Source organism: Thermobia domestica, chromosome 15, assembly GCF_964235325.1.
Source record: "Thermobia domestica chromosome 15, izTheDome1.hap1.1, whole genome shotgun sequence".
Classification (NCBI taxonomy): domain Eukaryota; kingdom Metazoa; phylum Arthropoda; class Insecta; order Zygentoma; family Lepismatidae; genus Thermobia; species Thermobia domestica.
In genome coordinates this window covers 62,411,828-62,437,780 of record NC_137468.1, presented here as the reverse complement: position 1 = coordinate 62,437,780, position 25,953 = coordinate 62,411,828, and the positions used below count along the sequence as shown (strand labels likewise).

Here is a 25,953-nt window from a genome sequence, read left to right as displayed (position 1 = left end):
ATTTGTAATTTTCACGAAGAAAGGCACATTTAAATGCATTTGAAAAAGAAATCAATAAAATTAAACCGTTAAAATTCCAGTTTATTTCGTAGAAAAAAGAAAATAATTCCAGATATAAAATAATAGGCTAAGAAATAAGTTGCTGTAGTATCTCAGCCCCGTTGAAAAGAATGTAAGGCGTTGATCTACGGCTAAATCGCTGATCGCATTTAATTTTATTTAACAGGCTTCAGAAAAAGGATCACGTTCTCAAATCGACAGGTTTCGTATGCATGTGTTCATGCATGATTTCGACATAGGTACACTCATGTCCAAAATGATTGTCGCATATCTATAACTGTCTTCTTGTACGAATATAATTTGATAATGATTTTGCAGGGTACTTTTAATACTGATACTATTTGTATAATCGGAAAATGTATATTTGTGGTAAATTTCATAGAAAAAGAATTATAAATATGAAAATTAGAAAGAGTAATTAGAAAGAGTAAAACAAAATGTTCCAAAATGAACAAGAAAGCTTTATTTTCGTTTTATTGTTCTTATTTACTGCTCTGTTGATATAAAATTTGCTACATACATGTCTTTGCCGATTATACACATACGAACATTATAAGAAATACCGGGGAATTCGTTGTCAAATTATATCTCTACAACAACATATTTATAGACATGCGACAATAATTTTGGACATGAGTGTACATCAATTTTGATGATTCTTTGAAAAAGATTACACTCTCTCGGAGATTTCATATAAATTTCAATGTTAATATCGACTTCATTTTGAACATGTTTACGCAGATAATTTTTTTTTTAACTTCAAAGATTATACTATCTCACATTTTTCATATCAATTTTATTAAGATCTGATGATAGCTCTTGGAGCTATATAGGACTAACATAAATGATTCATTCATTTTGAACAGGCTATATTTTCAAAAGTATTACACATAAACACAAGACAGGTATATGAAAAAAAACCATAAACTCCCCATCTACAAATGTTCAATATATGCCCCTTTGGTGACAGGACACACGTCCAGACGATAACTCAAGTTCATTCCATACAGTTTGTAGCTTAGTCCTGTCAATTCTCTGCACTGCAGCATTGATGTGTTCTTTGAACTCGACTAAGTATTGCGGTGATGGGAGTACGTTAAACAAGGTTCTTAATGTATTCCCACATGAAGAAGTCTTAGGGCGTTAAACCAGGAGATCTGGGAGGCCAGATGCTTTTCTTTTTACACAATCAACCAGTGTCCTTGAATTTCCGATACCACCGCAAACTGCTCTGTTTACATGGCGGTTCTTTTTGTACTCTCTTCTGAAAGCGCGTTGCACAGCTATAACAGACGAACATGTGTCATATTCAAGCACACAAAAACTTTTCCCTTGCTTTCCCTCCATTTTCGACAGGTACTAGCTTCGTTCTGCCACACCCGATCGGAAAGATAATGGACTCGTGCTGGCACACAGTACAAACTTGTAATCCTTTACATGTGTGTAAACCTTTACATGTGTGTACGTATAATACTTTTGAAAATATAGCCTTTTCAAAACGAATGAATCGTTTACGCTAACTCTGTATTATGAAACTCATAAACAGCTGATAGTGTTAATACCGTATGGAAAATCACGTCTAATTCCGGCACGCATGTTATACAGGTTGACCCATTTTATCGGAAGATAGTGTCCCATCTTTACTTTAGGATTGTAACTAAACTACTTCTAAGCATTCCAGTTTATCTGTTGCTCCAATTTCAACTCGGACATTTTTTTTAGGACAGAACACACGCGCAAGCACGAACAACAATCCACGCCACACAGCACGAATCCATCACGCGTCAACGCAAATACTGTTGTGACACTGAAACAATTGGCTTATGGAAAAATACGAAACTATAAATGTCTGTAAATCTAACCGTTCAAATCGAAGTAATTTTAAATTGCTTGTTTGTGTATAACAAATAATTGAGGAACAAAGTAGATTTTAATACCTTAGGAACATCTGTACAGAATAACATGTAAAACGTATTAGAGAGATGTATAAACATGTAAGAGATATTAGGACCTAGAAATAAAACGAAAGCCTTGTACGAATAAAAAATTGTGTAAATCTAAATAAAGAACACATTAATAGAACTCTCACGCTGTATGACCTCTGTGAGAAAATGAAACACGAATTTGAAGAATAATAAACTTGGATAAAAATGCAACAATAAAAATGCTACTTGAACAAAAAGAAACGAAAAGCTTTTGAAATTATAATAGGAAGTAGCTACTGAAACTAAAGAACTGAAAAACATTCTGCGAAGAGAGAATTTAATTAAAACCTGTTCTTAAAAAAAAAATAGTATAGGATAAATGAGCCACGTTTATACAAGAGCTCAGAAAATGTTGTTTGATGTTAAAATGTTAGTAAAATTTAAATCTTTAGTCTATGTTTGGATGTCGCAAAAAAAAAAAAAAAAAAATCAAATGGGCGCCAACTCTGCTTAATACCAATAGAAAATTTTACAAATTATTTTATGTGTAGAATACCATTACCGTTGGTATCTCGCAGAAATAGGAATACAAAGTAGACACTGATCCAGTTGACTAAGGACAGAAGTCAACGGTAAGCTTTTGTGAATGTAAGCTTTTGTGAATCTCTGGGTTTCGTAGGCTGTAGAGTTAGTTAATTATACAAGATAGGATTCACTGCTTAAAGTGAAATCCGCACCACTAGTCGAGTTTGTACCCGAGTCAAGTAGTGACTTGTTTGTACACGAAGTATTAGTTTTCAGACTACCGCTCCGTGTTATTCAGCGACACAACAATTCCTGGAACGCAGAAAACACCCTTCATATATTTAATCATGTTTATAAAACAAAAATTAATTAGGTGGAATATAATATGGTTGTTTACTACTAATTTAGTATTCGTATGAATACACTAATTTTGTCGAATAGTTTTGTCTAATACACTAATTTTGTGTAATTACGTAAATATGTACGCGAAACTCCCGAACTTGAATTGCTTCATTTCACTAATTAATATAAAAGTTTCAAGATGCTTTATATGTAATTATATATAATGAAGTAATGAGACCTTTGTCACTAATATCACGATAACAACTTACATAGTATTCTTGCATTTACCATGTGAGTGACTTGTCTTCTAGAATTCTACAATTATATATATATATATATATATATATATATATATATATATATATATATATATATATATATATATATATATATATATGTGTGTGTGTGTGTGTGTGTGTGTGAATACTCTAATGTACATTATACTCAGTTTTCTAATGGTCACGTTTTTCATCCCATGTGCAATCTAATGGTAGAGTATTCTGGGTGGTATTTTGTTCCTTATAAAGTAGGGAATTACAAAAGTGATGGTGGGCCTGTCAGACTTGCGACTGGAAGGGGGAAGGGGATGGGGGAAATGATGAGTCATCGCTTACTTAACCCCTTATAACTTCACTCCTAATCATTCGATTTCAATTTTTCTTTTTTCAAAAGAAAGGTCTAAGTACGTTCTACACATTATGTTATTAGCACCTTTTATGTAAATGTAGCGATTTTGATTAAAATTTGAAAAGGAAAAGGATTTTTCTATGAAAAATATTTCATTTGACAAAATTATCATTTTTTAATTTTTTTTTAATGTCAAATGGCTAAATTTATAAAAGGAGCATGGAACACGAATACATTTTTATTTTCAAAATCATTGTTACATAAAACATAAGGAAAAGCACACTATAAAAATCTAATGTGTCACTCCAGAGAAGCAATTAATACTTTTTAATTATCATTACATATATTCCCACAATTTATTATATTATGTGATCCATATTAATATTAATTCTGTAGATATTCATAAGTATTTTAAAAATATGTTTTAATTATCATGGAATAAGTACTCCAGTCATGTGTTTTCTTATTATATTTATTTACTGAAAAGTAAAGGATACTCTTCTTTTGGTGTGAATCCACGTTAGTCATCGGAACACTTCCAGAATCTTACTTCTTCAATCTTCATAACAGTAATTCTTCTTAGTACTTTAATATACACACTACACTACACCATGACACCACATTCAGAACGCACCAAGAAAAAATAATAGTTAAAAGGAGTCAAAGGAAACTCACAAACGCTTCCTGATTTTCGTTCCTTCACATCAAAGGAATTTACGGTGTTCAACCGATCGGCAGCAGATCGAAAGACGGGCGGACTAGTTCACGAAAGAATTGAATAAGAAGTCATATAACAAAGACTTTCCCTTAATCGAGTTATGACAGTGCTCAGTTCCTTCTTACTTCACGAGAGTTTATTATCCTTCGCATTATTCTAGTAACATATTCCATATCTGCATAGTCCACTTCGAGGCAACCATCTCATAACCATGATTGAAGTTCATTGCTGAGAGAAGCTCTTTAGGTAAACAAGGAATATCACCCATTATTACCCTTTCCCATTAATAGTCCAAACTCAGTCAGTCACTGTAAGTAGTTCAAGATTTGCAATATTTGCTTTACGCCACATTAAGACTTGAAAATGTGCTCTTTTTGTGGCTGAACGGAGAGCATCTTGTGTTGGAGCCATTTATGATCCATCGACTTATTTATTGTGAAAATTCACTTACGCAATTCTTTCAGGGATGTTATCTTCGCGATTCTTAAGTATACAGAGCGTATAAATCCTTCCAGAACTCGGGACGTTTCTTCATTAAAAGTAGCTGTTCCCAGTGATGACAAAGGGCCAAGTACTCTTTCATCAATGTCCATAAATGTATTAAAGAAACTTCTTTTCGTTTTACCATAAAATGATCCGGTGGTATCAGTATCTGAGAGAGAATCCAATGCAATCAAAGCATCAGCTCGTTTGTGTTCTTGATATACCATACGAACAGAAATCTCACGTGTTTTAGCTCCTGAAACAACAAACCAGGTATCCTGTAGAAATTGAGTGTAGAAATTCGTCGCCAGCGCTAGGACAACAGTATCAGAAAAAAATATCTGCTCCGCTTAAAGTTGCGAAGAGTGCATGTAATGTGATTTTTGTATCACTCTCTTGTGTTGTTACTGGAGAAGGAGCCTCATTCCGATATAATACTATAATATTTTTCCCATTATCCAAGCTGATTTACACTTGGGGAATACTGAAAACCTCCGTTAGTCTGTCCTTGTTTTTATCATGGGGAAGAAGTTTTTTTTTTTTTTTCAAAGGAATATTTTTTATGTTTATGCTGAATTCTATCTTGTACATTACAGGAACACTACCTTGTTGTCTTTGATCTCTTATTACATATTGAAGAGAACCATCTTTGTATGTGCCACTCAGAAAACTCGCCGTATCCTGAAAAAGATATTTTTGGAGAACTGATTTGTCAAATCAGAAATTCTTCTCGTCTCCTTTACTACTTTCATTTTGAGGACCTCTTTCATTCCATCAACAATTGCAACTGAATATCTTTTTCCTTCATCTTGAGTTGAGCTAGCCAGATTTACACTGAAGCTCTAGTAACAACAAAAGAAGAAGATGATACAAAAATCACATTTCGTTCACTCTTCGCAACTTTAAACGGAGCAGATATTTTCTTCTGATATTGATGTCCTAGCGCTGGCGACGAATTTCTACACTCAATTTCCACAGGATACCTGGTTTGTTGTTTCAAGAGCTAAAACACGTGAGATTTCTGTTCGTATGGTATATCAAGACCACAAACGAGCTGATGCTTTGATTGGAAGGGATTGACACCATCGGATCATTTTATGGTAAAACGAAAAGAAGTTTCTTTAATACATTTATGGACACTGATGAAAGAGTACTTGGCCCTTTGTCATCACAGGGAACAGATACTTTTATTGAAGAAAAGTCCCGTGTTCTGGAAGGATTTATACGCTCTGTATACTTAAGAATTCCGAAGATAACATCCCTGAAAGAATTGCGTAAGTGAATTTTCACAATAAATAAGTCGATGGATCATAAATGGCTCCAACACAAGATGCACTGCGTTCAGCCATAAAAAGAGCACACTTTCAAGGCTTAGTATGTTGTAAAGCAAATATTGCGAATCTTGAACTACTTACAGTGACTGACTGGGGCTGGACTGTTAATGGGAAAGGATAATAATGGGTGATATTCCTTGTTTACCTAAAGAGCTTCTCTCAGCGATGAACTTCAATCATGGTTATGAGATGGTTGCCTCGAAGCGGACTATGCAGATATGGAATCTGTTACTAGGATAATGCGAAGGATAATAAACTCTCGTGAAGTAAGAAGGAACTGAGCACTGTCATAACTCGATTAAGGGAAAGTCTTTGATATATGACTTTTATTCTATTCTTTCGTGAACCAGTCCACCCGTCTTTCGATCTGCTGCCGATCGGTTGAACACCGTAAATTCCTATGATGTGAAGGAACGAAAATCAGGAAGCGTTTGTGTTTCCTTTGACCCCCTTTTAAGTATTATTTTTTCTTGGTGCGTTCTGAATGTGGTGTCACGGTGTAGTGTAGTGTGTATATTAAAGTATTAAGAAGAATTACTGTTATGAAGATTGAAGAAGTAAGATTCTGGAAGTGTCCCGATGACTAACGTGGATTCACACCAAAAGAAGAGTATCCTTTATTTTTCAGTAAATAAATATAATAAGAAAACACATGACTGGAGTACTTATTCCATGATAATTAAAACATATTTTTAAAATGGTTATGAACATCTATAGAATTAATATTAATATGGATCACATAATATAATAAATTGTGGGAATAGATGTAATGATAATTAAAAGGTATTAATTGCTTCTCTGGAGTAACACATTAGAATTTTTATACTGTTCTTTTCGTTATGTTTTATGTAACAATGATTTTGAAAATAAAAATATAGTCGTATTTCATGCTCCTTTTATAAATTTAGCAATTTGACGTTAAAAAATAATTTAAAAAATGATAATTTTGTCAAATGAAATATTTTCTTAGAAAAATCTCTTTTGAAATTTTTAACCAAAACGGCTACATTTATGTAAAAGGTGCTGATAACATAATATGTAGAAAGTACTTAGGCCTTTCTTTTGAAAAAATGAAAATTAAAATTGAATGATTAGGAGCAAAATTATAAGGGGTTACGCGAGCGATGCGTCATCGTTTCCCCCACCCCCTCCCCCTTCTCAGTCGCAGGTCTGACATGTCTATCATCAATTTTCTCATTCCTTATCCTCTAAGGAACAAAATGATACCATCCACAATACTCTACTATAAAATTGCACACGGAATACCACTAGAAAACCCACTATTATGTTTCGTTCAAATAATAGAAGAAAACCTTACAATTTGTTATCGTAGAGTCTAATGAAACTACCTGATAAAGTGAGCAAGATCCTAGTTTTCCTGGTCCAATCCTACGTAAGTTTGTTGTAAACAACATCGCGTCCGTAGGTATTCTCGGGATTCTCCCGTTTCCTCCCACATTTTCATTCTATCAAATCCTTTCATAATTATCACTTTCATTAATCATCCACCTTCTTTAACCTACACGGGACGTAAAACGAAAAGAAAAATCATTTTTCATTTACGAATTAAGAAATGTTTTTGATTTATTTCTTTTACAACTTTTATATGTTTATTATTACTATTCTGTGCTTAGTTTATTAAAAAAATAGTTTTGAACTTGTTCATAATTCATTCTACACTAAACAAATTCAATTAAAACCCATTCTAAATAGACCTCGAATAACACGGATTTTAATAGTGCTCAGTCAATTAATTACGTTATGCAAGGTTACGCCATTATTAAGAAATTAAATAGTTCACGCTGAATGTTATTTACTATGAATTACATTAAGAATTATATAGTTCATGAAATGTTCGTGCACACTTGTGAACATGACAATGAAATTTCTAAAATTTCAATTCCAAGTTTCTGTCCTTTCTGATTACTGTTGCTTACACAATTTCTTATACTATTGGACTCATATTATGGCTATATAATATAACTAATTTTCTACAATATTTTTTTTTTATTTCAATTAGAACTGATCACTACTATGCCCTTCCTATACATCACGACATTGTTATAAATACGGTTCAACTACTACGGACAGATTGTTCCTTGAACTATGGGAATTCGAGACTTACTGTATATCATATTTCAACTCTACGTATATAGAAATGCCAAAAGTATAATTTTCTATTATAGGAAATACAAACAAACAAGCGAAACCAAATGCAATATACACAATACATATATCAATCATTATTAGCCAGTAGAGGAAACCAGTACAATCACTGTAATTATCTTGCAAGTGCTATTATGGGTTTGACAATGTAGCACTGAAATTAATTGTTTGGTTTATAATTGTGGTGTCTAGAAACCTAGGAACCACATTCAAACGGACTATCCAATTACCGCTCCCTCTGTTTCATTGCCAGTAATAATAATAATAACAACAACATTGTTTTTGATTAGGAACAGAACTCCAAGCTAATGCGTTTTTATACTAGTTTAAAACTTACTACACCACAACACAAAAATATAGAATAGCAATAACTAGCGTTAAAAAAAATGTCCTTCGTTGATTTGAAAAATACTTGATTTACAGATATTTCATTTTTCTGATTATCAAATTGGCAAATTAAAAGTCCAGCTTTCAACTGAAAGTTGTATCATTAAAAGCTGCTAATATATAATCAATTAAAAATTGTTAAAAATAGAATGACGGCTCTTATTGGTTCCTAGATACGGCCTCCACTCATTTCCTTAGATATATATAAACTGTAGTTTTAGAAATTGTATTTCATAATGTGTTTGATGAAGGCAAAGATGCTTTGCCGAAACTGTAACGCTATTATTTATTAGATGTTTTGGTCAGATTTTCTTACAAAAAGTTTCAAAGCTAGAATGCGTAGTATTCATATAAAATTACAGTTTAATATGAGCAGTTATATGCATGTTTAAAACTGATGTTCTCGCTTTTGACGCGGGAGATCTGGGTTCGATTCCCGGCAGAAGTTCAAGTGGCTCCGATCCCAAGTTAAGCTGTAGGTTTACGTCTCACATAGTCTCGCTGCTGCAAGGAACACTAAACTTAAATCAATTAAACTCAAAATGACCTCCAGCAGATGACCACCATTTTAATGTTGATACTCGCCAAATCTGAAAGAAATTATTCCATGGCACGTTTCAATATGTGAATAGCATGTGTCTCTGAAATAAATGAAAATGTTGTCTTTCAGCTCCACAACATTGGACATCCAATAAACTGTAAGGACTCGAAATGTCACTGTTTCTGGATATGATGCGATTTCCAAAAGAAGTTGGCACTAATCGTCCATTGAAATTCTCCCACTGTAAGCCGTAGTGAGTCTTGCTAGAACTAAAACAGGTTATTTGAACAGAAGTGTGTGAGTTTAGGAGCAAGGAATGTGTCTAGTATTTCAACATCCCCTTAAAATGTGGTTCTGATTGTTAGTCATGCTCATCTACGGAAAGGGAAGGGTCGATTATTACTATAAGTAGACCTACCATTGATTGAATAACGACAGTTTTGAATCTTTACATAATCAGTAGGATGAAAGTAGATCTTGTTAGTTATCAACACTAAGCATAAAGGGGCTTCATTGTCTCGAAGTTTAAACGAAAGTTCAGCATAAAATTTATTTGCTGCTCACAATCAGTTAGATACAACTGCAGCACACTCTATATTTTGAATAACTTGGATCCAATACTATAAATCATCTTATGGGTTCTGTGCACATTAGGACTGGAGATCCCCAGTCCTCAAGAAATTAGTCCCATAGTCCGCTTTAGACTTCGTGGTATAACGTTCTGCCTTCCTCTATTCTTTCCTGGGTGAGCATACTCCTATACCTACTTGACGGTTTTTGCGTAAATATACTCCACGCTGACTCAAAATTTACATCTACACCCTGACTGCCGAAGGCTCAGATGAAACAGGATCATGCCTCCGAAGACTGAAATAACGACAATATTTTTGCTCCCATCTCCAATACAATTACCATCTTTTGGAAAATAATCTCACAGCTACAGTACGCTGAGCTCCACTTCAGCGATCCTTCTCTGCAAATGGTAATCAATAAACGTTGATAATACCATTACAGAAACTTTCCCGACAAAATAAAGAAAGTACATTTTTATGCCACATCTTGTAGAATCTCAAATGTTGTAATAAGAACATCTGTATCACTATCATTAACAGCGTTTTAAATCCTTTGTTACACGAAAGTATTCTCTCTCATTCTTCTCCGCGTCGCTTTGTTTTAATGACTCAGAAGTGCTTCTTGATCTCGTCACGGCACCTTCGATGAGGATGTTTCCAAAGTCTCTTCTTGTCTATTGATATCCAATTCAGGATTATTTCTGTACACTTATCACAGTAAATGTATATATTATTGAATTCTTGTCTCTTTAACGATACTTTTTCTGTCTAATGTGTTAAAGTTCTACTCCTTTCTAACGCAGAGGTTCTGAGCTTAATCTTTGGATACAAGATTTAAACAAACAGAAAATTTAGAATTCCAGTAAATTTGGTTAATGTTGACAGAAATCTGTATTGTTAAGTCATTTCTCTTTTTTAGACTTAACAAGAATGGCAACATCAATTTTTGACTGAGCTACACAATAATTTCAGAATCGTTTTGGTCAACTTCTCCGAAGTAAAATCGGTGCACAGAAACACTCCAGTCGTAATCTATTTCATCACAACAAAAATATTCTTATTAAAGAATATACATATTTCAGTTATTTTTATATTAGCAGAAGGCACGGTGGCTCAGTGGTAGATCGCTTACCTCTGGTGCATGGGGTTCGATCCCGGCCAAGTAAGTTTATGGTGAACAACATCACGTCCGTGGGCTTTCTCGGGGACCGAACTCCCGTTTCCTCCCATTTTTCATTCCACCAATTCTGCAATCACTATTCACTTGCTTTAATCATTGTCTCTTTATGTTAGCCTAAGGGCATAATCGTGAGACGTTAAGCTGAAGGATTTCATTTCATTTATATATTAGGATCTAAAGAAAAACGTCTACAATGTCATAATTAGAAAACAACATTAAAATAAGAAATAAGTCAAAGCTGTCCTGGAAATATAGTCTTTAATACAGTGTTTTATGGCTGAGTTTGAGAAACAACTGTTAAAATCTGCTTCTCAAATAAACGTTTTTTTTTACTACTTTATTCTATGAAGGATACTATTCAACGAAATAAGAAAAGCAACACCTGTGGCAAATCGTTTTACTGTGTATTATAAAGGAACATGCTGACAAGCGCACTTCTCGTTAGAAGACCCCCCTCAAGCATCATTCATGTCAAAATAGTAAATAACAATACGGTTTGAAGAAAGAAAGTACTCAACATGTCACCGATGTGAAGGATATAAAGAGAAATAATTAGATTATAAAAACTCTTCCTTTACGAAATTCAATAGTTCTACATCAGACACCAACATACACTCAAGGACTCATTCATTATCAACTGGTGTATATGAGAGCGGCTGGCGAATGTAATAAACTCAAAAGAAAAACGAAAGATTGACACCTGACGCCGCATAGTATGGTATCTTGAACAGTGTAAGGGGGGATTTAATAAAAATATTAAACACGTTTAAAAAATTAGCATTATGTAGTTTGTAACCAAATAAACCAAATGAAGTGTATAGAATCATATGATAGAAAATCAACCAACTCATGCCCTTCGTCATTGATAAGTAATAATTCGTGCCGTTTGTATGCATGTCGTTTATGGTGTCTGAGTTTGATGTACAAGTTAACTGACCTGTATTTTATCATCTTAGATCTATACAATATTGATAGAAGAAACTTTTCTATCATTTCATTTGATGCTTATATTCATGAACTATTTAGACTGAAAATTATTGAATGAAAGTATATGGTTCCGTTAGAGCACTATTATTAATAACAAACATCTCTGCTGTTACAACATAAACACAACTACTGGTGAATGTTTTAGACTCTTCAATTTTGTATGTTTTTATAATGGGCCCCTTACTTCTCTGGAATGTGATTTTCAAACTCTGCTCTGTAAACAGTAAAACCTAGCGCTGTGATTATGAATTTGTGTTACGACAATTAGGTAAATTGAAATTCCACGAAAACATTACTTAAAATTAAAGACCTCTTTGAAAAGTTTGTATCAACAAGTCTATTTTGATTGTCTACCACAAATGTTATCGACAACACAGTCCATTCCTGGAAATCACTCAACCAGTATGAATAGAAGAAAATATTAGTATCCCTGAGGAAGTTTGTGAATCTCTACCTTCAATTTCTATATATATATCAACTATATACGAGACTTGGTTAAGTTATCAAAGATATTGGAAAAACGTTACGAGCAATTAAAAGGTGGAAGGTTAGAGATTTTATTTAGTATCTATGTCTGGGTGAAACATCCACAGCTACACAAAAGTATCCGGATTAGGATAAGAAAGGCTCTGCTGTAATAGGAAAGAATTATCCTGTATATCACCTGTTCGGAGTTCCAGAACATATGAGTTGACAGTTATTTGAAGATAAATCAAGTACTAGCTGTCAATTAAGCTCTTGTAACAACGATAAACGTCAATCTGTCAACAATTCAATATAGAGTGATAAGGGACAGGACAATTCAATACTCCATATCTGTATACAGCATTTAATGCACTAGTTGAAACATGCAAAGTTGAACTACTATCCTATAGACATAAGAGCCACAGTGCACGAAGAGATATTTAGCAGTTTAGTGAACCTTTACTTAATTTTGAAGTAGTGTATGTTAGTTATCCAAATATGCGTTACAGGCAGATCTACAAGTTAAGATGAATCTGAAATTAATTGATATTTCCACGGTAACGATTCATTTTCCTTTAAACTTAAACGATCAAAAAAAAAAAAAAACTGCTTCAGAAAAATAACTAATATACACAACATACCTTCCTGACCAAATGTCTTCCTTTTCTACTGTGCGTAAGCTAATTAATTCGGGATAATTAAAGATAATGATGTAGCATTCACTGGAAGAACTTGTAGAATTATCGCAATACTTATTATTCCTCACAAATTTATATCTCATGCCCTTCCCCATACCACAAGAAAGGCTAAAATCTAACTATGAAGACAATCGGTGGTACGAATAAACAAGGAAAACATGAAGTTAGTTGCTCAAATGAGGAGATGTCGACCAGAATGGAACGTGTAACCAACAAATTAAATCTGAGATTTCAATTGGATATTTGTGTCGTGAATAAAGGATACAGTTTCAACCAGAAAATACTTGTCCCTATACTTTACCACCTGAAATATTGTAGTTTGCATGTAGCCTTATCATTTCCATACGGTTATGTAGGGTTTTATATATATATATATATATATATATATATATATATATATATATATATATATATATATATATATATATATATATATATATATATATATATTGTCAGAAAGTGTTTCAGGTAGACATATATCTCTTTGAAACGCACCACCTCAAATGTAACGAATTAATACACTTAATATTTAATATTTAATATTTCATTGGTCACTGTAAAATATTATTCAAATGTGTTGAATTTTCACCCGTGTAACGTGGGTTCCTATCACCACGGCATGGCGCGTCCTCAGGTTGCGGATCGAGGAGAAGGCCTCTAGATATAGAGGTTAGCTGCGAATATACTGAATAAGCAGTCGCGGACAGCCGACTAGGAGTGGTCCTCCAGCTTGGGGGTTTGGGTAGGGCTAACAACCTCATCCTGTAAAAAAAAGCACTTGTTCAGAATTATTCACAAAAGCCTCGGGCAAGGACTGATAACTTGGCACGACCTCAGCAAAAGAAAATGGACATGAGATTTGGAACATGGAATATTAGGAGTCTTTATAGGGCAGGCGCGTTAAAATCCGTAACGAGAGAGTTAGAGAAATACAGGATGGACGTAGTAGGAGTTCAGGAAGTTAGGTGGGAAGGAAATGGATCTGAGAATTCCGGAAATTTTACGTTCTTTTACGGGGAAGGAAATAAAAATCACCAGTTAGGAACAGGGTTTTTCGTTCATAAACGTATATTACCAGCAATTAAGCGGGTTGAATTTGTTACTGACAGACTTTCTTTTATTACTCTTAAGGGACAGTGGTGTGATATTATTGTTTTAAATGTACATGCCCCAACGGAAGATAAGGATGACGATATAAAAGACAGTTTTTACAAAGAAGTGGAACGGATATTTGACCAACTCCCGCGATACCATATGAAAATTCTATTAGGGGATTTCAATGCGAAGGTAGGATGAGAGGATACTTTCAAACCGATTATAGGGAACGAAAGTCTGCATAAGGAAAGTAATGACAACGGTGTTAGACTCGTGAACTTTGCAACATCCAAAAACCTAATCGTGAAGAGTACAAAATTCCCACATCGCGACGTTCATAAATACACTTGGACATCACCAGACGGGAAAACACATAATCAAATTGATCACGTTTTAGTAGATAGAAGAACGCAATCTAGCATAATTGATGTCCGGTCGTTTAGAGGGGCAGATTGTGACACTGACCACTACCTGGTAGCAGCGATAATACGAGAGAGGTTATCGTTGAATAAAGGTAATATTCATTGTCCGAAAACGGAGAGATTCAATTTAAAGAAATTAGAAGAGAGCCAGGTAAGAGAGGAATACCAGATTGAAGTTTCGAATAGATTTTCGGCTTTAGAAGATTCGGAGTGCACTAGTGTTGAGGATACCTGGATTGAAATTAGAGATAGCATTAAAATTTCAGCAAAAGAAAAATTGAGACACGTGGAAATACGTAGGAACAAACCATGGTTCCACCAGGAATGCATAAAACTGGCAGAGAAGAGAAAACAGGCAAAATTACGCTGGCTAATATTCATTGCTTATATATTAAAGAAATCTGACGGTACAGTTCTCACTGACACGGATAGCATCTTAAATAGATGGAAAGATTTCTTTGACAATTTGCTTAACACGCAACCAAAAACTAGTGTTCGTGGAGAAAAGGAGATACACACCGCAGTACCGTATATTCCAGAACCCAACCGAACAGAAGTAGAAACCGCTATAAAGAAATTAAAGAAACACAAATCTCCGGGTGTAGATGAAATTCCGGCTGAGTTAATTTTAGCTGGAGGCGAAAAATTGTGGAACAAGATACACAAACTCATTCTCCTTATCTGGAACAAGGAAGAGTGGAAAGAATCAGTCATTGTTCCAATCCACAAGAAAGGCGACAAAACTGACTGTAATAATTATCGAGGCACTTCTCTTCTGTCAAAATCCTATAAAATCCTTTCAAATATTCTGTTAGCAAGACTGACCCCATACGCAGATAAAATTATTGGAGATTATCAGTGCGGATTTAGACGAAATCGATCAACTATCGACCAAATATTTACCATTCGCCAAATACTCGAAAAGAAGTGGGAATACAATACCCCGGTACATCAACTATTTATTGATTTTAGAAAGGCGTACGACTCGGTTAGGAGAGAAACATTATACAACGTTCTTACAGAACTTGGAATACCGAGAAAGCTAATTAGATTAATTAAGATATGTTTAAATGAATCCCAAAGTAAAGTCCGGGTAGGAAAATTTTTGTCCATGAGCTTTCACGTCGAAAATGGCCTGAAACAAGGAGATGCGTTGTCGCCATTATTATTTAACTTCGTTTTGGAATACGCTATAAGGAAAATCAAAGATAGCAACCAGGGCTTACAGTTGAACGGTATTCACCAGGTTATGGCATATGCTGATGATGTAAATTTAATAGGAGATGATAGGAGAACAATAGAAAGAAATGCAGAGATCTTATTAAACGCTTGCAGGGACATGCGTTTAGAAGTAAATGCAGAGAAAACTAAATACATGGAAGTGCGTCGGGACCAGAATACAGCAAATTAGGGATGCGTTAAAATACTAAATAATACTTTTGATAAAGTGGATACTTTCAAATATCTAGGATCAATATTAACAGAGGAAAATCATATTCACGGAGAAATTAAATGTCGACTGAAAGCAGGAAATTCGTGTTACTATTCGGTTCAAAATCTCTTGTCGTCGCGAATTCTGTCGAGGAATTTGAAACTTAAAATATACAAAACGATAATCATGCCTGTTGTTCTGTATGGCTGCGAAACATGGTCACTTACTCTGAGGGAAGAACATAGACTGAAAGTATTTGAGAAGAAGTTCCTGAGACGAATATTCGGACCCAAGAGGAACGGGAATGGGGAATGGCGGAAGCTTCATAACGAGGAACTACATAATTTATATGGTTTACCCAACATTGTTAGGGTCGGCAAGTCTAGGAGGCTTAGATGGGCGGGTCATGTAGCTAGAATGGAAGAAAGTAGAGACGCTTTCAAAGTCTTGACTGGAAGACCAATCGGAAAACGACCATTAGAAAGACCTAGGCGCAGATGGGAGGACAATATTAAGATGGATCTCGCAGAGATTGGAATACAGAGTACAAACTGGATGCAGTTAGCTAAGGATAGCAGTCAGTGGAGAGCTTTTGTGAACGCGGCATTGAACCTCCGGGTTCCATAGGCCATAGAGTTAGTTAGTTAGTTAGTTAGTTGAATTTTCACACGATAGATTTACACTTTCACATACTATGTGCCACTGATTTATATGAGACAAAATCATTAGACCACTGATCTAAATTTTTTTTAAAAAAATTCAACACGAAAAGAAACTTAGTCATATTCAATAAGAAAAGAAACTTTTCGTATTCTGTATAAAAACGTATGGAGAAATATTCAAAAACAAGACATATCTATTTACCTAGCGTAGTTAGTACGCCAGCAAAACAAAACTAGTGTGAGCAGAACCTTTCGCCTGTTAATGAAAAGAATGTTCAGAAAACTAAAAGCTATTGAGATGAAGTCAAGGGACAAACGAACAGTTAGAATTAAGGATGCTACGATGTAAGAACTAAGTAACTATGGTTTCATTACACAAGAGATTCACTTCCACACGTCAACTTATAAAAACACTGACTTAACAATCCTTGCTAACAGAAGAGTACCATACAAAATCTTAGTTTGGCTCCTTTTGTTTTTTCTTTGACTTTTGAAAAACATTTATAAAGTCTTGGACAAACAATGACAAGATTTCGTGAAGCTGCTGTACAGGAGAGGTGGTACTTAGGTAGTTGAATGATACATCGTTTTGTTTGACAACTCCAGTAGTTAAATGCAAAAAGAAACGTTGTACTATCAGATCCATTATACTATGGCAAAAGAAGCATGTTAAACCGCGTTTGCATGTATGTTTCTGTGTATGTCCCCATACACAGCGTGACGCACATCCAGGTGATAATCAATTTCATATCGTCTGGAGTAACAGTACAAATTGCCTCGCTGATTCTTGCTTCAAGATGCTTCATTTTTTCGATTTTAACACGTACACAATGTGTTTAAATAAACAAACGCGTTTTAACATTTTTTGTTGCAGTGTAGTGGATGCTGGTAACACTGGATTCATTTTTGCATTAAATACTATTTGAGTTACTAGTACTATTTGAGTTACTAAATAAAATGGCGTATCATTAAATCACACTAGTGTCAACACTACTGCATAGCAACTCCACGATACTCTGAAATTCTTTCTAAAAGTCCCTGTATATCAATTAATTTTAGTATCAGTTATCAAAACTTTGCTCTTAAATTAAGTTGTGGTTTTCACACTATATAAACAAACCGAGTAGAGAAACGATGGCGCATACTGATCATAGATTAAAGTAAAAACAATTTCAAAAGAAGTAAGTTCCAATGACCATAAGTCCAGAAATGCGTAGGTAGAAATTATTTCTTAAACTATCCTAGGTCGAAAACCATGGTAATTCGCAAACGCAGTTCGAGAAATAATCTAGAAATTAGTGTGTGATATATCTAACAGTTAAATATCCAGGTTTCATATATTTGCGCAACGAATTTGCGTACTAAAGAATAATGAAGTAATAATAAAGCTTAATAAACATCTGTTTTGCTGGTAATGTTCCAAAATATCATAAAATTTCTTGAACTGATTACTAACGCCACCTTTCGTTTCTGTTTCATAAGAAAGCTTGATTTTGTGTATTATGAAACAGCACGCGGCGGGTCGGATACAGTTTCCTTTGGAGTTTAAAAAACACTTTTCTTTAGCATCACTGGTAAATGTGATTAGAATAAGTAGGGTTTTGTAGGACGAAACCATACGAGATCACCGTGAATGGAATTCATAGTCTGCAGCACCAATGGTCAAGGACGCCGATCCTGGGGGACCAGGGAGCCCGGATCAACCCAAAGTTCATGTGGGCCCCCTCATTGTATTTGTGAATATACAATATTGGCATAATTTGAATGTAATTTGTCTTAAAATCCTCATATATATGCCGTCTTCATCTGAGTGCCCCCCCCCCCCCAAATTTAAAAGAAATCGGAGCCCTTGCCAATGGTGAAAATAGTTTGATCCTCTAAACAGAATTACAACCTTTCATCTTCAGCAAAAGGACTTAAGTGGTGCTTTTCAAAGGTTTAAAATTAAAAGGTACTGAGATTATTGCATGCTTTCCAAGTCTTTTTTTTTTCTTTCTGTCAAAGACGATTTCAAAACCTAAATAACATACCTATACACTTCGAAATATACTGTCTAGAAACTTTCGATATCACTTCAATGGAACATAATTTTGGAGGGAAGTTTTGCTGGGAAAAATCCAGGTAGGAGAATTAAGTCTTTTAACTGGTGGCTGTTTTCACCTCAACTAACTTCTAACTGGTTTCTAAAGCCTAACGAACTTCCTCCACTTCCATTTCTTTAAATTTCACTGATAAATCAAGTTTGAGCTTTTGACCATAGTAAGATTCTAGACAGTTAAAAGCAGTGGCGAAGGGTGGTAAGAGGCCCTAAGGCCCGGCCTATCCATTTACTGTCAGAAATTATAATTTATAATTAATTCATTTTCCTTGCACAGACTATATGATAATTTTCTAAATTGAAAAAATGTTCGATAAAGAAATCGTGGTTGGCACCACTGCTGGGAGGCTCACCGAGCAGTGTCTCAGGCGGCAGAAGAACTACCGCCAAGCTACTCAGAAAATCCCGCGAGAGAACGTGTTGGAAATGACGTTTTCTTCACCAGCGTACAACCTGCAGAAGAGACCGGCCTCAGCGCTTTTCGACTTTCGTTTCTACCTACTAGTTTCTCTCGAGATCTTCGATTTCGATTCGATATATCAAACAAATAAAGAGCAAGATAACTTGGGCTCCATTCCGTTCCAACTTTGCTTAATTTTGCGGACTCTATAACGCAACGCAATATAACAAAATGAACATAAATGAACAAAATGAACGTATTTATATTATAGAATCCTCCATGTTAATGATCTTTTGTAAATTAATGTGTTATTAAGGAAAGAAGACCAACACCTCTGTTGAAAATAGAACAAACAGAGGGCAAGAGAGCTCTGCATGTATTGATGCAAAAAAATATTTGGAGTTGTTAATATATAAAAAGCAGCGTATGAAAAAAAAAGTATGATTCTGTTTTTAAAGGGGAATCAAGTGACATACAAAATGCCAACTGAAAGCCTGTCATGTGTTTCGAATAATATAATTAAAAACGAAATTTTACAAGCAGAGTTTGTTTCAGTAACTATATGAAACAGCATATGTTTCTTATGAAGCGCAGATAATGTGATAGTCCATTTTCCCCACCCGATCACACTCAATTGAAAGAATTAAATTCATTAAATTCTTAATTGCATTACAGCGAATTAAGATCAGCTATGAGTCACATACATGAATTTCATTATAAAACTGAGATCTGGATCGAATAAGTGCTTATGGTATGGTCTATAATTACGTTAAATTAATGTGAATTTATCTTCTTGTGTTTCTGTAGTAAAATATTTAGGCCTTATGTAGAGTCGTTTTGACATATGATGAGCGTCATACTAAAGGCCTGATTACTGCGGGAAACACATGTTAGTCGAACTCTTTAGTATGGCTATAATCACACGTCAGAACGACTCTGCATAAGGCTCTTTATATCTATCGATAAACTGTTTCATATTTTGTAAAAGAAGATATACTTCCGATATGTCACGCTTTGCTACAAAGGAGTCATGCTAACATTAGCTACGTTCAGAAGAAACTGTGCATGATTTGTAAATATTAGTTCGTTGCAGTTGGGTGGTAAGGAAAAGCAAAGCTTAAAAGCCCCTCTCCTACGAAATTTTGGATATACTTGAAGTTCAGATGGAAACAAATTTTCCTGATTTATTTCCTTTAGAATCTGTAGAACTACTTGACTGTGAACAGTTTCAGGATTACAATAGTGATTTTCTTACGAAGAAATTAGAGAATCTTCTTAAACTGTATCCCACTTCCGACGGTAATCAGCTGCGGAATGAACTGACAATCATCTTTTACGACGAAAGTCAGTATCTTAGACATATTAATTTACTTCAATATATCTCATGAAATAGTCTGCAAGAATGGTGTACCTAGAATGTCTTTCCTTACCACATGTGAGATTAAGTATTTCAGTTACTACAACACCATGTGAAACAAGAATATGGGTGCCGTGAAGAAAACTTTAAAATTCCGGAGGAGTATAATAAGTAAGTACAGACTTAGTGCGTGACCTTCAATCGCTACAGAAATGAACTCTGAGGGATATTAGGCAAGAAGAAAGTAATAGACATATTTGATGAAAAGAAAAATGGGAAGATCTGTATTATATACAAGATTATATAGGTAATGCAGGTATTATTATTATTATTATTATTATTATTATTATTATTATTATTATTATTATTGTAACATTGGGCCTACCCTCTTGAAACTATCACCCGTCGCCACTGGTTAAAAGGATAGTGCGTACTTAGCGCCTGAGGCCATTTATTTCTGGCTTCATTAACCCTAGTTCACTGTACTTCTGAATTAAATTCTTAGCTCTTCAGTTAACTTATGATGCTACTCAAATACCGAAAACTCCACCTGAGGACTCGAACCGAAATCTCACGCAAAAGCATGGGCATTAAGCGCTTGAACACACGAGAGCACCTGAAATTATTTAAGACATTGGAATTAGATTAATACACGAGAACACCAGTTACAAGAAAACCTTTTCAATCAAAATATGAAATCCAGGATATAAAATCAAGTCCCACCTGATTGCAGAAAGTTTACCTAACCAAGCGATCTCCTTATTTTCAGTTTATGTTAATTAAATAAAATGTAATTACTGTCCAACGCTAAATGAAAATCAGTTACAATTTTCTACAAAAAAAAAAAACATATACTAATTAATAATAATGATGTTTACATTACGCACAAATCAATATGGGAATTTTCTGCTATTAACTAAATTAGCAACGCGATGTGCTGAGAGGAATGCCACAGGGCAAATATTCTAATTACAAAAATTTACACTCTATATAATGTTATAAAAACTTTATCTTTTATTTGCTCCAGTTTCCCTTCATATTGTTACGAGTCGTACATTTATTACTAAGGGAGAGAGTGGGAGATTAATATTAATAATTACATAACAGAGAGATAGAAACTTACAGAATGAGAGGAGAGTATCTTCTTAAAACAAACGGAACAAACTAAAATTTCCTCTTCGGCATGAGAAGACAGTATATCAGGTGTGGTTTCATGGTTTGGGAGGAAACAGGGGAAAATCCCTCCCAAAAATCATTGAAATAAAACCACTGAAAAATTAAATAATCTTGAATAGTGCAAATTTATGAAGTTGAGATTTTCATTTTACAATTTATCTTTATGGACTAATCCCAATATATCTAAATATATTTTAATTCCTTTCTCGTTACTATTTATAAAAACAGATCCGAATCCATGAGATTAAAATTAATGAAATTTCACCTCACCAAAATAATTCAATCCTCCAAAAGTTAGATGTTCCTCTTTGGATCTGTCACTGCTGCACTTGAAATTTAAGACGAGAATACTTCTCTTTCTATACAGTAATTCTTAAATGACATGAAACATTTAGTTTACCACAACATACTTGCACCCCTTTAGGCCAAAAGTAGCTAACCCTAGACTGGCAGGCCAATTATAGGTCCATTAGGAGAATTTTGAATGTCTTGACAGAAGCAAAATCACTAATGCTTTCCATTTAACTTGGTCAATCTATTTGGGTTAAGTCACTCATAAACTATAAGATTGGAAAGAGCATTTTATTGTTACTTTTTTTAAAAAAAAAAATCCTAAATGTTTTAGTGTGATTTATTGTTTGTTAACACGTTCTTACAAACTTTTTCTCTGAATAAAAGTATAAAATTGTAATTTTCTCGAGTTAACAATGACGGCCTAAACTTTTTGGGAGAAAAGAAATGCAATCACTTAGAAAATTTCTTATTTTTAAGCTCATCAATATCAGCAATGTAGAAGATTTATACTGTGACTCTTCATGTAATTTCTTCCAATATTTAGGCCCCAGCTAAAAAAAAAATAAATAAATAAAAAATAAAATAAACATAGCCAGTAGTGCTGTTAAAATTCGAATAATGGATTTTTCGAGTAACTATTCGGATAACGAATTCGAACAATTATTCGGATAGCGTATACTTGAACCAGATAAAGCAAAAAAGAAAGGCTTCAGTGAAACAAACTTAGTTTTGAGAAAAAAAACTGCAGTCTTGAAACTATAAAATTAAGATAAACCATTTTTACATGTAGATAAAAATTACATTAGTCGAATGTTGTATAGGTTTTTTTCCTCATTACCATGGTAACAAAGTTGTTTACCGCATTAGACTGAAGCCCTTGCACGTACAGTAAATTATAGACGAAACGCAGTATGCATGTAATTTTATTATTATTATTATTATTTTACTATTTTGTTGCTCTTTTGTAACACAAAACTGTGTTAAGGCGTTTTCTGAACAGTTAAAAATATATAGTAGTTATTAAAAAAAATTAACTCCAAATGGAAACAAAGATATGCTTATTGACAACATTAACTTACTAAACACAATGTCTTGAATATTGTGTTAAGGTTAGTTCTTCTGAAATAACAATAAAAAGATATCAATCGTTTTGGACTTCTGGCTCGATCTGCTCAACTGTAAGTCAATTCCTGTTCAACTCATAGAAGTGTTTGTGCTCATCGGCAGCATAGCGCAGAAGTTTCCTGATGTCATTGAAATTCGACACTCTTGATGGGAACTTTCCCGCCGGTATAAGCAGGTGGTGGCAATGTTGGTTTTTGTTGTTCATCTTTGCAAATTATGAGTGTGTGTGTCAATATACTATCAATAGTTTGACTTGCAAAGATTTTACGAAAGTTCTCTTTTAACAAGATAAGTGCATGTAGTCTCTTAATTGCCGATTTCAAATCGAATTTAGTTTGTTTTAGGAACGCTCTTGGTACGCGTTTTCCGTGATACGCAACTTCTCTTATAATACATTCCATAATGATTTGAAATCCAAAATGTCTTTGATTTCATCTTCTTTCACAGAAAACTTGGTGCTACCAGGCTTGCAACTGCTGTTTGCGATTTCCCCAACAGTGTAAATGCTATCAAACTTGTTAATATGGCGCTTTGTTGTTGCAAAATCCCGATCACAAGGCAAAAAAGAACGCATAGTAACATAGGTGTGCCTTATAGGAACAGAAATTCATTGTTAACTCAATTTCGCCATTTTGGTGACTGGAGGCCTTTTTGCATGAACTAATTCAGTTATTCTAACAACTGTTCGAACATTGAAAATGAGCATTCAGATACCCTAATAACAGCAGAAAAAATTATTTGAATAACTGTTCTAAATAATTATTTACACAATTTTAACTGCACTAGTAGCTACCTCTGCTTTTTGTTAAAGGAAGATGATAAATGAAAGTAAATAACGATGGAAGAATTGGTGAAATCAGGAAATGGAAAGAAACAGGAAAAAAACCTGGAATAATAATGGAGTGTACCACAAACTCACATGCACAGCTGAAGCATTCGGACCACAAGTGAGGCTCTCCAGGAATCTCTTTCCATCAAAGTCCATGATACACCCCTAAATGCTTCTTATACTGTATATAAACTCTGTTGTATATAAACACTGCTTCTTACACTGTACTGTATATATATACAGGGGTAGACAAAAAATCTAAAAACACTTCATATAGGACACGTAATTTTGGCCCTCCACTGTATAACCCGTGACGTGTTGTGGTTGCCGATCTTTCTTTCTTTTTTTTCAATGTGTCATGTGAACCTTCCTCTTCCGTCAGCAGTAACCAGTTCACCTGTGAGTGTCGTGGTGCGGTAAAATGGGCGACCTGGCAGACTTCCAAAGAGGCATGATCGTTGGTGCCATGGCCCAAATATTGTTCCCTGATGGTGATGGCATCTATCGAGATGATTTGGCACCCTGTCACGTTGCAAAAACAGTGAAATAATGGTTTGGGGAGCATGACCAGGAGCTATCACAACTCCCTTGGGTCCCACAATCACCAGATCTGAACATCATTGAACTATTGTGGTGTGAGTTAGAAAGGCGTGTTCGGTCTCATTACCCACCACCGGCATCCCTTAAGGAACTGGAGCATGTTTTGGAGGAGCAATGGTACAAAATTCCACACACCACGATTCAGGAGCTGTATACGTTCATTCCACGTCGGATCCAAGCTGTTTTGGACGCAAAAGGAGGCCCCACACCATACTAGGTATGATTTTCACACTTTTGCAAACGTTTTAGATTTTTTTTTTTTTTTTTTTTTTGTCCAACCCCTGCATAAAGAAATATTTACTCTTGACCTTTCTCAAGGTTCTTACTAGCAACATATTACTCCCCTTTCACCGTACAATTATGAATGAATGTGCTCCTTGTGTATAATATATATATTACACACTTTTAGCTAATGACTTATTGAAATAATTATCCCTTTTGCGCCCCTAAAATGTCAATAACGCACTTCGCGGCATGACCTTCCTCTATGGGGTCTCTTGAATATATTTATCGTTAGATTCATCAGCCTTCTTGTGTCTCTTAAACTTTGTTGAGTAAAATGTATCATAGATTGCCTTATCAAACGCCTGTCAGACTTCCAAACTATGGTTTGCGCAAGCATCAGAAGTCTTAGAGAACGGTTATGTCAGTTTGTCGACAGGTAACGGATCAAAAACGGTAAAGATATATCGAAAAGCGTTTTTCTTAAATCGATTCATTGTCTTACGAAAAAGTCCCGTATTATTCGTTAACTATCTATTCAAACCAGAACTGAGAGCTTCTTCGTGGTTAAGCGGTTAACGTACGCGACTTTGACGTGGGAGACCCGGGTTCGATTCCCAGGTAGAGCTCGAGTGGTTCAGATCCCACGTTAAACTGTAGCTCCACGTCTCATACAGCTTCGCTGCCGAAAGGAATGATAAACCCAAAATCAAATCAAACCAGAACTTCCAGATATTAACCATTTCCGGTTTTAACGTTGATCGTCATAGAAGAGATACGGCAATAAGCAGTCTCTTGGAATCGTTGCAACGTCTCAAGAAAAAGCGTTATCTTCACCCGCATCATTTGACTAAAACCGGAAGTTATAGACATATTGCAAAAGACTTCAGTTTCTCTAAGAATTCGGTAACGGTTAACCAAAACTTAAAGAAGTACTACTTCCAGTTTCAATACTGAATTTGCATAGTACAGAAGTTTGTCGTAGTTTCACACTGTAAAACGAAATTCACTTGTTCATTTATTGTACGTAGTTTTCTCACATTTTATCCACATGCTATATATGTATGTACGAATAACGGTAGAGTTTGGCTCAATCAAGTTTTTCCGTTTGGAGTTGAACGTTCGTTTCCAGGTCCACGGCAATGAGACGTACATTTACTACAGCTATTCAATTACTTATACCTGCAATGGGAGTACAACACGTGTCTGCTAGCCACGAAGAAACTTCTTA

General features: G+C 34.7%; 1 protein-coding gene across 1 annotated transcript in view; it reads right to left on the bottom strand.

The window, feature by feature from the left end:
• The window catches only part of Camta (Calmodulin-binding transcription activator), a 1,249,189-nt gene that overhangs the window by 896,757 nt on the left and 326,479 nt on the right, over positions 1 to 25,953 (bottom strand). The gene's annotated exons all lie outside the window — the stretch shown is intronic.